We start from the raw sequence: 14,416 nt of genomic DNA on the forward strand, positions 1-14,416 counted from the left end.
ACATTTTCCAAAAGACCAAAAGAGTGAAAAAGTATATTTAAACAAAACGCATTTGACTTACAGGTCGAACAACTGATGTTCTTTAACCCTGCTGACTGCCATTGGCGATTGCCAAATAAAATTGATCACAGGTTGTAACAAAATGGATCTTATTATAAATTTAATACGTCACAGAAAAAAAAATTGTTAACTTGTGGACAGGATGTTGTGCCACAAACATTCGGTGTCAATATTTCTTTAGTACACCATATCCGGATTTCGACAATAAATGTCTCTTCAGTGATGTTAGGGATCGAAACGGTATTTGGAAGGCCATATAAAAAGCACCCTCATTTTTAGAGAAAGTACCCTCATTTTTAGATTAACTCTTGAATTTTAAGAGTCAATATATAGGATGAACGGATCATATAAACCGGAGGGAAAATATGATACATGCCCAAACAAAAAAATATAAACGAGTCTAAATTGAAAACTACGTTCAAACCTATGACTGCGTTGGATAAAAACCGCAATTTTTATACGTGTGCATGTCAAACAAATTTCGTTGTAGAAGGGTCTAAAAACAGCACAAACAACATTTTCCAAAAGACCAAAAGAGTGAAAAAGTATATTTAAACAAAACGCATTTGACTTACAGGTCGAACAACTGATGTTCTTTAACCCTGCTGACTGCCATTGGCGATTGCCAAATAAAATTGATCACAGGTTGTAACAAAATGGATCTTATTATAAATTTAATACGTCACAGAAAAAAAAATTGTTAACTTGTGGACAGGATGTTGTGCCACAAACATTCGGTGTCAATATTTCTTTAGTACACCATATCCGGATTTCGACAATAAATGTCTCTTCAGTGATGTTAGGGATCGAAACGGTATTTGGAAGGCCATATATATATATATATACATAAGTACGTCTGAGTCAGTGACAACCCTACAACAGATGTATCCATCGGATCGCCATCAATGATGGTGATACATGGCTGTGTACATAATGTATTAACAACTCGTCTAAACATCAACCCAACAATGTTAGATCTGTAAATTTGCTTTCGCAAATTTTTGGTTCTTCCCTCGCCGGGATTCGAACCCATGCTACTGTGATATCGTGACACCAAATCGCCTGCACTGCGAAAGCAAATTTACAGATTGACTGAATAAATAGTGAACGATAAATCTTACGGGGCGATGGATCATATAAACATGATGCAGTACACTACATAATATAATATATAACAAGTCTAAAAGAATACAACATCACCAAAACACAATAAAACGAACAATATGTTAGATATTTCGGATAACAGATATCCTTCTTCGGTTTATTGCACGATGAAAAATGAATCATGTCAATTCAAATTAAGACTCTATCAAAATTTTGATTTATACAATTTAAGCGAACGCTGGAACAATTTTTAAATTTTCAAACACACCGCAAAGACTACAAAAATATGCCAAAAATAAAAAAAGTTATTTACGATGTGAACTGGCACAACTCTAAATTCCCAAAGGTGTTGACAGTTGATGTTAAACAACTGCGTTGGAATACAGTCCAAATAAACAGTCCTGACCGATCTAAACTGGTATGATATTTAAAATATGACAACGGTAGGGCAGTTGCATTAGAGACTGCGTATTTAAACATCGCAAAAATATAGTAATTTGATGATAAGAAAAGTGAGTAATAAATTTTTACTAAGGTTAAGTAATAGAACGTGGCTGCGTACTTACACATCCTTGCCAACTGTAATCAAAACTAATATAATTCAAATATTCCTGAAAAGTGTAAGGGTCCAGTACGGAAGCCGTAGTAACTGGCCACAAGTGATGGCAGGAAATTAGTGATGGTAGGAAAATTAGTGACTCTTCTATGTTTTTTCATTAATGCCCTCTGGGGAAACTGTCCGATCAATATAATCTTTTAAAACTTTTAATTCTGATGAAAATTATTTCTGATCGATGTAAGTAAGAGTTCAGTGATGATATGCGACTACATATCGATTGGGCAAATATGAATCTTATATCAAAGCAAAAACAACATTAAAAAAATATGATGAATTTTGTCAATTTTAAGCAAAGACGAACACTACGCTTCCTTACGATTATTTTCAAGATTTTCTGATTTCTTCAATTTCCACTTCCTTCTTTTTTTTCAGATAACTAAAATCTACGAATTAAAGCACCCAAGAATACATTAATTTTGTTAGAACCAGTTTAGATGAGTAGAAAAATGTTAAATGTTAATCTAATATACTACCTTGTAATTAGCATACACTTCAACTTCCGATTCCATTTTCTTGTGGTTAAATTCTGGTAAGGTCCTCCCACCTGTAACTCTTCCTCGTATAACTTTGATAATGAATAAACGTCCATTATATGATTTGGACCAAAACCTCATGCAAATATATTAATAACACAGCATAGCCCAAAGATATCAACTTGGAAACATAAGTCATCTGATTGAAGCAATATAAACGTTGCATATAGATTGACGTTCATCAATATAGAGAATAAACTATCGTTATCTACTTCGTGATTAACATGCACAATGAACATACAAATCTCCTTTTATTGTTTAGTATATCTCTTTTTCACAAAACAAAGTGATAGCAAACAATATATAGTTGGGTCGTCAGTATTTTCTACTAATCATCTTTATAAAGATTGTACTTTTTTAAATAGAAATGGGAACTACAGATACAAACATCTTGTTAAAGTTCTTGAGCAATCTTACTTTCGAAAAACCACACTGATTGCATAGACTGAGGCCGTGTTCACATTGACCTAAATTCGGTGTTGTGTAAGCGTAACTCACACGTAAACTAAACACAGTTGCGTTCCCATTGATAAAACTCAATGTTTACATGTAGTTTAAATCATGTTTTATCTACACACAGTCGATAGTCAATGTAGGCCTTGTGTAGGTTAAGTGTACACAAAACTAGGCATTTAGGACATTCGTTTTACCGTGTATATTTTTAAGGAGGAAACTTTTTTTGAGTAAAGTTGATATTTTTGATAATTATTAGTATAGTTCTTTACAGAAATTGTTGTCTAAATTTTACAGTTTTTTTTTTGTTAAAAAAAAATAACGTGATTTATTAACCCCTGATCAAGACTCAAAGCAGCATCATTGCCGAACCCATAAGGCAGCAATCAATTGATTTTCGGTGGAGCCTATTATAGTTGAGTATAAAACATAAAGGCACGAGGGGTGGGGCTATGGATTTTGTTTTGGAAAAAAAAAATGTTTCCAGTTTTTGGCCCTGAAAAAAAATTTGTATGTTTCACCCTCAGCTGCCACTATATATATAATGCTAAAATTGATTTCGACTTGTCACCAAAATTTGTCCTGAAAAAAATCTATAGCCCACGCCTCCCCCCTCCCAAAAAAATGAAATAAATAGTTGCTGCCTAATTCATTTGAAAAGGTCTTCCCGAATCGACTTGACTTTCACAGAAGTATTTGCCACTGGTCTTTACTCAAACAACGATTCACGCATAAATGCACATGACTAAAAAAGTGTGAGGTAAATGGTATGTTTGTCTAGTATCTCAGATCCGTTAAACAGCACTCAAAATAAAAAAAAAACCTTACCAATTTCCTTTACCAAAAACTCCTTGAAGAAGAAATACCATTTGAAATAAACAGAAAAGATAAAAATGTAATGATCCCTAATATCTCAATCCTTTTTTCGGCTGTAAGCACGCTACTAGTATATTAAAACTACTGCAAATTATAATCAAAGCGCGAAAGCGCTGTAAAGGCAGTTAATTACAGGTTGTGTGTATTTCTAGTCCAGTTATATCATTATCTTCCTTAGAACAGAGGTGGTTTGTAGAATTTAAGATTTAGAGATCTTTTGTACCTAAGTTCACCTATACATGTATCTATAGTCTACTGTTTACAGTATATTTTCTGTGCCTCGCCATGAAATGCATTTTTAGCCATGGCCTTGTCAGTTTTCTTTAAATTTATGAGTTTGACTGTCCCTTTAGTGTCTTTCGTCCCTCTTCTTTAGACATATAAGAACTTTTCCTTTTCAATATAAATAGACTATTTTTAATTATTGATTGTATACGCATATTCTATGACTCCCATAAAAAAATAGTTCACAAAGATTGACTAGTCTCTGTACTGTGTGTATAGCAAGAACATCAAGTAACATAATGGTAAATGTACATAGTAACATGTCAACTTTTTTGATGACCATACCTGCCAACTGTCAGTATTTGCATAGTATTTCCCCCATCGAGCTCGAGGCTCCCAAATGGAAATTTTGTAAGAGCAATTTTGTCGACTATTTAAAGAAAACAATTAATTCAACAATGGCTATAAGCTTGTTAATGCAAGAAGAAGCCAAAAACCACATTAGAATATATTTGAAGGGAAACCATCACAATTGCCCCACTTTTTCACTAACTCGCCCCACTTTAAAAAAAAACCTGCCCCAACCTGGATTACCAAATCGCCCCACTTGTGAACTGTGTTAAATCCCGTTAATATTACTCCTGCCAACTCGCCCCACCTAATAGAAAACGATAATATCTAGATAAATATATTATTAACCAGGAAGAATTTAGTAATGCCAACTCACCCCACTTATGTAAAAAGATGTTATCCCATTGTATATAAGTTAAATTCTGTTAATATAACTCTTGCCAACTGGTCCCACCTAATGGAAATCGGTGAAATCTAGATAAATATATTATTAACCAGGATGAATTTAGTAATGCCAACTCGCCCCACGTATGGAAAAAGATGTTATCCCATTGAATATAAGTTCAATTCCTTATATTGCATTATGATACAATTAACAGGTTTCTTTTCAATTGTTATGCAAATAACTAAGCTTCAAAACTTACATTTATTCTTCAGTATATATCAATAATAGTAATTAAATTAATTTTCGGTTTGTTTGTATTCTGCGTAGATTAGTTTTCATTAAAGTGGTGCGAGTTTTTATTTTTAATTATATATATATATATATTAATCTAAAAATTACCGTTTTTTTATAAGAAGGGCGAGTTGGCAGGAGTAATATTAAACAGGGTTCTCGCTAAGGCGAGTCCATGAGTCCTGGACTCAACAAAATCTGTCTGGACTCACCATTTTCAAAACTGGTGAGTCCACAAATACATCAATATTGAAATATTTTGTATAAACTGAACACAGTTACCATGACTCACCGTGGCCAAAAATGACGAGTCCCTGGACTCGCCTTCAAAAATCCTTAGTGAGAACCCTGATTTAAAATGATTTAACCAATTTCACATGTGGGGCGAGTTGGCAGGAGTAATATTAAACATGATTTAACCAATTTCACATGTGGGGTGATTTGATAAATCAGTTTGTGGTGTTTTATTAAAAAGTGGGCCGATTAGCCAGTGCGGCGACTTATCCTGCTTCCATTTGAAGGCCCCATTGAAGGTTTTGTATGACTATATGAACCATCTTTCACGTATAACCCCCATGTGCATTTTGAAAAGTTGGCAGATATGTTTCTTACTCCAGGCAAAATCTACCGGTATGAATGAAAAAGAAGTTTTCAATTAAGGCTCTGTGGCCATAACAGCTGTCTCATTAGCATTTTAACTACTTCCCATATTTGCAATTAAAACAATAGAAGAAAATTTATCAACGCAAAAACAAAACTTACTTGTAAATATGAAATTCTCTTTACGGTATGAGTTTTTCTCCTCGTTTGAGATTGTACAGTAGTACCTGTAACTGCTTATACCTATTTCTTATTCACTTTTGCTTGATAAACTCACTAAATATCATATACATTGTACCACATCTCCTTATTTTTACATGCATTCCAATAACATGAAAAATTATAATTCAATTCTATATACCAAAGCAAAATGAACTGCACCACTTTCATTCACTAGTATGCATCTTTTGGCAAAATACAAGACTTTGTTCTTAGATGACACAATTAATATAATATATATTTATTGATAAAAAAATAAAATTTGGTATACAACTCTTTACAGTATAAAAAAAAGCACAGCTGTGTCATAAATTGTGAAATTTGTGCTGAAAACATAGACATTGATGGTATTTGAGTAATTCCATATGTGAAGCTCAACATTAATTTAGCTCGTCAGTTGGTGGTGGACAGTTATAGTTCCTTTCTGCAGGCTAGGATGAATGACTTTTCAGGAAAACCAATTTCACAAATCAAAACTTTCCTCTAGCATGTCTAGATTTCTCCTACAATATTCATCCAGTTTAGTTCTTTTGTTTTAATTGGAAACCGTCCTGATTTTTAATTTTGCAAACCATTCAGTCTCTTGCTTGCAAATGGTGCATGAAAATAGGATGGGTATGGCAGTAGACAAGTCTCTTTAAAGTGGGTTTGTGCCCTGAAAAAAAGTTTTATAACTTAAGTTTAATTGAAACTTGTGCAACACATATACCTAAATAACTATATAACATAGAAGAGAGCATCATTCGTGTCAATGTTTTGTTCCTGTTTACATTGTCATTGATATTTTTTCAGAAAGCCTGAGGCATAGCTCATGAATTCCTGTCATTAGACATTACATCCTAAATTAACATAATTACTGCTAGAATGATTATCAGTATGATATACGTACACTATCATTGTACAGCCCAAGTCTTCAGTATATATAATTGTTGCATTCATTCACTCCTGTGTTCAGTCATTCAAAAATTTCTAAACATCAACAAATGAACTTTAATAACAACAAGAAAACACTAGAAAAGATACGTACATACAACCCGTGTTTAAGTGTATTTGAAAGAGAAATAAATCTGGTTAAACGATGTAAAAAGGAGAAATATATCTGGTTAAACGATGTATAAAGGAGGAAAGATTGTAGATATTGCATTACGATGCGTTCTACCTAATAGCACGTGGATATGTGTTTACATATTTAGACTTGACCCAGTATGACCCGTACCTTGTAGGTCACCGCCGTCGTTTAAACACTTGACTACAGTCGTGTATAAGCTAGACAATAAAAAGCTTAAGCCTGTACTATTTGTGTGAAGTAAATGTGTTTGTTCTGTACATTTAAATTGTTTTACCTGATAGCAATAACGTATATCTATCCGTTTCCTTCTCAACTCACTTTGTCAAATTCTTCGAGCTTCTTCAAAACATACGTATTACTGCGCCCCGAAGTGAAAAAAATATGAGAAATCCTCGTAAAATAATGCTATTATCAATTTTGTGGAATCCATTTTGTTATATTAATTATACAAAGATAAAAAAAAAGTTACGATTAATTATGAATTTGCATATCATTATACGGAACGTTTATGGACTATTTTTTAAGTCGGTCATTTTGGCGGTAAATCATGTACACATACACACGTAGATTGGCTGGTACCCGATTGTAATGTTACACATCAAATATATCAAATAGCTAATACCCGGAACGTAGTACCGGGAACCAGGATAATACGTAGATAACATACATAACTAATACCGAAATTGAAAACGCTTTACGGTTTCTCGTTCATAAACCGAATTCCGCTTTGAATTATAGAAGATGCAATATGAATCATGTTCAGTCGACTTTTCATTGTTATATCAACGTCTGAACTAATTAAAGAATCTTTAGATGTCAGATAACACTTGAAATTGACCCGACCTCTTTCCACACGGAATATACAACTATTGATAGTTTGTAGTCAGGTTGACTGCTTATAATGCAAAATACACACTTATAACAAGTTCTATAAAACGAACAATACACACTGATCGTTTCTTTAATCCCCAATGTAAATGAAAGAAACAAAAACCATATCATACCATAAAAAGAAGAGGAGAAATTCGAACATTTCCGGATCTATTTCTGGCCAAAAGACCCCCAGCATGGATTGCGTATGAAAAGATGAACCTCATGACTTAAAAGTCAGGCCTTAAAGCACTGCCTTTAAAAATGACTTTTATAAAGTAACAACCACTTAACTCAAAAAAAGGGGGAGGTGGTTTTTTTTTATCAGAGAAAGATTTTTTTTCGCGCGTACGTATTTATTCCGTTTTTTTTTATGCTGGTGATCAAATACTTTTATTCAATATTTAACACTATAATGTATGGGGAAACTCTTGATTCAGATTTTTTTTTTATCATCTGTATGACCAGATTCTTTTTTTATCAAATTGGGGATCGGAATATTTCCATCCCCCCTCATTTTGAAGTCAAATGGCCGTTCCCTTCCTGCTAGAAAAATTGTCCGAAAAATTTGCATTCGGTTCTACGTAATGGACATTTAAATGACACATAGTTTACAAGTGTGAACAAATCTTATGTACAGGTAGCTAAACAAGGTGTATAGATGTGAACAAATGTAATGTGAAACCAGTGTGCATTACGGTAAACTAAATGTAAACATGTTTACTGTACATGGCTTTTGGTGTGAACACGGCCTAATGCAGCGAATATAAATGTATGAATATGCTGAACATGATGATCGAGACATTCACTAGTAACCTTATGCTGATATGAAACTGGCATTTTGTTGTAAACAGCTCTCATACGACGAATTGGCAGTAATTTATGCTATTTCCAGTCTTTCAGTCAATTTTTAGACTTATCCATTTTACCAAATTCACTGAAAGCCAGGTACGTAAATATTGAAATAGGTAAATGTCATACAATGGAGTAGAGGATATTTTACTGCTGACAACTGGACAAAATAGATAGTTATAAAGAAATTATAACGTTTTTGATGATATCATCTTCGGTATATTTATTGTGTGAATCCCTTTGATTTTATACAAAGTAAAAATTCTTATCATATAGTCAAGCTTTCAATTGAATATGGAGAATAGTGATGTACAGCATTGCAAACGGTTCTGATTGAAAATGATCAGAAAATGGCAGTTTGTTATTAGGTATGTTGGATTAGATCTTTATAATTTTGAAAGAGTCCATACCTAATTGCAATAAAATGTTTAACGGTCAGCATCACAAATTGGTTGGGCAATACGAAACATTCGCTTTTTTATGTAATTCATCAAACAAGAGACAAATATTCGCGGCCTGAGATCTTTCAATATCAAAGTCTGTCGTTCTAAATGTACATATATATTTTTCTGTTTAAAACCCTTTTATAGCATTTTGACTTAGTTTGGTACAAACGGGTTTCTAATTTTTCTTTTTATGACTTTTTATAAATTTTTAAATTTGCTTATGATATTAAATCTGTAAAGGCCATTATTATTTTTTCAGGCTACTTAAATCGTTGCGTTTCCTTCTCGCAAATTACAAATCAAAGCTTCTTGAATATTTCTTCTTTCAAACCATGACCAGGCAATTATGATTATAATCTTTCTTTTTTTTCTTTCATTCCATTTCTTCGATATTTCTTTAACATGGCTTGCAAACTAGGATCCGGCTCTAGTATTTAGTGTCATTTAAAATTATGTCTCCTATTTCTTTTATAAAGAAAAATATTTAATAATCGTTAAACATACCGAAAGTAGCCCGACAGAACTTCTTTTGATTTGATTCATATTTTCTGCATTTTTGACATCTACCATACGCCTCAGAAATTATATTGATAAGCACAAGACAGAAGACAATAACAAAAGTTGACCTCATGGTTACTCTGAAAAAAGAATATTGAAAGTGAAATATTCTTCGTCTTTTGAAAACATGCATATGCCTTACACAGAAAATATATTACGTTCACTTTGGAAGTTTCAAATTTAACTGAAAATGTAGTTACATACCTGTAATAACAGTTCGATTTTTTATATATAATTATTTCTTGAAAAATAACTGACTACGCCATTTCTTCTATGTTATTATCTCTATTAAATGATAAATGATTGTTACGTAGAACTTAGATGTTAAGAAGTCGAAATAAAAGCGCTGAATTACTTTCGTAAAGTTTTAACATCATATCGAAAACAACCAAGTTTTTCGATACAAATGTTTCCGCGGTTCCTGAGTGAAGTATTGCATCATACTCAGATACCATCGGAAAAGAAATCATATTTTTTTTCAGAATTGAGAAATAAGCAAAGTCTTAGTTGACCTCAAATGTGAGGTCTACATAGCATTGTACATCAAATGAGCATGGTAAAACAACATTTTAACATACCACTCATATAAAGATATTTTTCAATGTTGTTTAATACTACGTAATACTCTACAAGAGAGCAATCATTTCCCAGTAACTACACGAAACTCCTGATACATGTAATGGATGTACCGTTTATGATATCCATAAGAAATCGCGTAGTGCTCTTACCTAATGTTACGAACCATGTAAGGCAATCATGAAGCTCATTTTGTTTTATTGAAATTTCAGATGTTTGGTTCTCCAACATTGATACTGAATGATATGGCAATATTATGCCCTTCGTTATATCAGGATTAAAAATGTGTACGTCAGATCAAAAAACAACATTCAAGCTTATCCTATGTATTAACTGTATCATGTGCATGGTGTAAAGTTGCTTGCGAATTATATATTATTAATACTTCTTTGACCGATCACTATTGAATTTATTCATTTAGAAGTACATAATATCAAATCATCATTTTGATTTCAGAATATCATTCTAACTTCTATATAATAATCGAAAGCCGCTGTTTAGAAAATATTTGATACCAACTTAAAGGATATAACTAAAGTATTTTCATCAGCCAAAATCGATTAAAAAAGTAAAAACACAAAAATACCGAACTACGAGGAAAATTCAAAAAGGAAAATCAAAAATCAAAAGGCAAAATCAAAAGTCCAAACACATCAAACGAATGGGTAACAACTGTCATATTCCTGACTTGGTACAGGCATTTTCTAATGTAGAAAATGGTGGATTGAACCTGGTTTTATAGCTAGCTAAACCTCTCACTTATATGACAGTCGCATCAAATTCCATTAAATTGTCAACGATGCATGAACAAAACAAACATACTCAAAGAGTAAAAATGTCAAAAATAGGGGTACAACAGTCAATATTGTGTTATCATCTTAATATCTCTACATAAACAACAAATGTAACAAAGAAGCACAAAAAGGCATACATTAATTTAACATTCTCATTTTGCTTTTCTTATACGGCTGAATTTATCTATGTAAAGTCTACCCATAATGATAGAAGGTTTCATTACTGGTTTAAAAATGCGCGTTTGAAATTCGCACAGGTAGACATAAAAATAATTTGGTCGTATGACGGCATACATAAATGAAGACTTACGTAAAGTTGATATAACAAAAACAGACTTAACAGTAAAAGTAATAATAATAAATAAAATAATGGTGTGGTTAAAAGTATGACGGGATACATAAGAACAGTTTCACGTCAAAAACGTCTGAATTTATCTATGTAAAGTCTACCCATAAATGATAGAAGGTTTTCATTACTGGTGTAAAATAGCGCGTTTGAAATTCGCACAGGTAGACAAAAAAATAATTTTGTCGTATGTCGGCATACATAAATACAGACTCACGTAAAGTAGATATACCAAAAACCAGACTTAACAGTAAAAGTAATAATAATAAATAAAATAATGGTGTGGTTCAAAGTATGACGGGATACATAAGTACAGTTTCACGTCAAATGTATATCATGAAAAACAGACTAAACAGAAAAAGTAGTGTTATTGAATAAAATAGTTTTGTCATTCATAGTATTCAAGATCCTTAAGTAAAAGTAATATCAATCAATGAAATAATTTTGCCGTTCAAAGTATGTGGTTTTACATAACCACTGAGTCACTTCAAATGATTATCTAAAAAAGACTTATAAAAGAATTCTATAATACGTAATTAAGATGATAACAAACGTCAGTACGCAAAATCTATCCTTCAAGACCATCTTGTATTATTTGTGAAGTTGATACGGAATATTTATCAACAAGTTCTTGGTATCTTCCGATGAACTTTTTTAGAAAAAGGACGAGACGTTCTTTGACATACCCCTGGTTCATCAACTTTCTGCTCAGACCCTGGTGACGTTTTACAAAGTCTGAATAGGAGCTGCAAGCTCTTGAATACCTAATAAGTTGGGAAATGCATATTCCATATGCAGGTGAAGTTGGTATATTACTACTAAGGTGGGGGAAATTGATAATTTCAAAATTAAAATCGTCTCGTTTGTCATAGATTCTGGTACTGAGATGACTGTGTATGTCAAATTCGAGGTATAAGTCTAAAAATGAGGCGGAGGAAGCCGTGTCTGTGGTCTCTTTAATTTCTAGTTCTGGTGGGTATATTGATGGAATCCAATCAGAAAAGTTCGGATTGTTAATGGAAAGAACATCATCAATATATCTGAAAGTGAAATTAAATAACCTGGCTTCTTTGATCTTCTTGTTTTTGACAAGTGTCCAAAGGAACTCCGATTCATATGAAAATAAGAAGAGGTCAGCAAGGAGAGGCGCACAGTTCGTTCCCATAGGAATGCCGACAATTTGTTGAAAAAGTCTACCTCCAAATTCAACAAATATGTTGTCAATAAGAAACTCCAGCATACTGATCACTTGTTCCTCTGTGTAGTATGTTTTACCCTTTTGTTCCTTATTAACAAAATATGCCTTATGGTATCCCAAAGTGATAAATTTATAGCGTATGCTACCATTTTTATGATGAAAAGCATTGTGGATTATTTCTTTTAGACGGTTTTTCAATTTCACATGGGGAATGGTTGTATACAAGGTTGAAAAATCAAAAGTTTTAATAGAACTAATTTCAGAAAAAGACCGAGATTTAAAATTATCAAGAAGTTCTTTAGAGTTTTTCAGAATCCACATATGGTTAATACCACTACGAGAGTAAACAGTTTCACAGTATATCTGAAGAACCTCTTTAACTGCGGACAGAATTTTAGTCAGTCTAATGGACAATTCTTTAGTAGAACAAGCAGATGAGCCGGCAATGTACCGTTGTTTGTACGGAATTTTGTGAAGTTTAGGTATCCAATACAAACAAGGTAAGTTCTCCGATTTGTCGTTCAATGCAATGTTCATAGAAGCCATGAAGGACTTATGATTCGCCAAAATCTCATCCTTGTCAAATGATATGTTTTTGTATGTGGGATTACCTGAGTGTTCATTTATTCCTAATTCTTTTATAAGACACTCGTAGTAATATGATTTACATACAAAGACAATATTATTTGAAGCTTTGTCCGCAGGAACAACAACATACTTATCTTGAAGAGATGATAGACATTTCACAGCCTCTTTGTCACTGAAAATGGACTTAGGTCGATCATTCACACAGTTTTTCAACTTATGAATGCGACGTTTTATCAGAGACCTGATTGTTTTGACCCATTCTGACAAAGTGTCCAGTTGAACTTCTTCTCGCTTAGCCCACGCTCTGGCGTAGTTCTCAATGGAATCCATAATTATTTTGAAGTTATGGTTCCAATTGATGTGTTGGGGTTCTCTAAACTTAGGACCACGAGAAATCACCTTTCGGAGATTTTCATGTTGAATTATGGTTAGATCCCCAGTAATAACATGGCCAGAGGGGCTGTAATTGTAAGGCGAGTTGGAACAATCACATGTCAGAGGTTTCTTTAGGTATTGTTCTAAATCAAGGTCATGTAATGCTTGTTTATAGTTAAATATTTTGGGTGCAATGGTTTTGGTGTAACTGTAGGATACAATAGGAACAGACTGATTTTGAAAATAAATAGGAATTTTAGATGTTACCTCCTTGTTATGTAGAACGTTGCTGATGTTGATTGCATCAATTCCTCTATTGTTAAAGTGAACAGGAAGGAATTTCCTCTTTTCCTCATGTAAAACAACCCTTTATTAAATTCATGCGGTCCGCATCACCTTGACAAGGAACCCTTAGAGCCGATTATTTGAAAATCATGGATGTTTCAGGATCAAGTGATTTGAGGAACTATATATTAAAAATGGATCTCACAGTAAAAGCCAAATCTATCTAAGGTCAACTTTGACTGAAGGATTTGAAATCTTAGTTTCTAAATCACTTATCGAATTTCTAAACAGATATCTAAACATTGAAAGAATTTTGAGGTCTGCATACAGAACAAACAATTATGAGCTTAATTTTACAAAAAATAGGTAATTTTTAAATTAAAGTTAAAAGTTGACAGGTATTTTGGTAAAAATTCAAATTTGGAGCCGACTGTATAATAATATTCAAGTATCACATTTATCTTACCTTGTTCAAGATGACTTGTTTGTCTGTTTCGTTTGTATGCGATTAAACGTCTATATATATACAAATAACCCGGATCCTGTGATCATTTCACTCTATTTATTATTTCTAAAAATACAATTACTTACAGTCTTGCGTCATATTTTTGTCAAAAACGTGCTTTTGTCATCATCATTTTTTTATTTGCACTAAAACGCAAACATAGATCTATCAAAGTGTTATTTCCTGGTTTCACGCTTTATCAAATATTTAATATTCGTGTACTTTAATGTAAACATTG

At 32.8% G+C, this 14,416-nt stretch overlaps 1 long non-coding RNA gene across 1 annotated transcript; it reads right to left on the bottom strand.

The window, feature by feature from the left end:
- Nucleotides 1–2,256: 2,256 nt before the first annotated feature.
- Nucleotides 2,257–14,200, bottom strand: LOC134681634 (uncharacterized). Its single transcript, XR_010100650.1, has 3 exons — nucleotides 14,140–14,200; nucleotides 9,458–9,591; nucleotides 2,257–2,348 (listed from the first exon to the last, which is right to left on the bottom strand). It is a non-coding gene; the product is annotated as an uncharacterized LOC134681634 (long non-coding RNA).
- Nucleotides 14,201–14,416: the final 216 nt, after the last annotated feature.

This window comes from Mytilus trossulus, chromosome 8, assembly GCF_036588685.1.
Source record: "Mytilus trossulus isolate FHL-02 chromosome 8, PNRI_Mtr1.1.1.hap1, whole genome shotgun sequence".
Classification (NCBI taxonomy): domain Eukaryota; kingdom Metazoa; phylum Mollusca; class Bivalvia; order Mytilida; family Mytilidae; genus Mytilus; species Mytilus trossulus.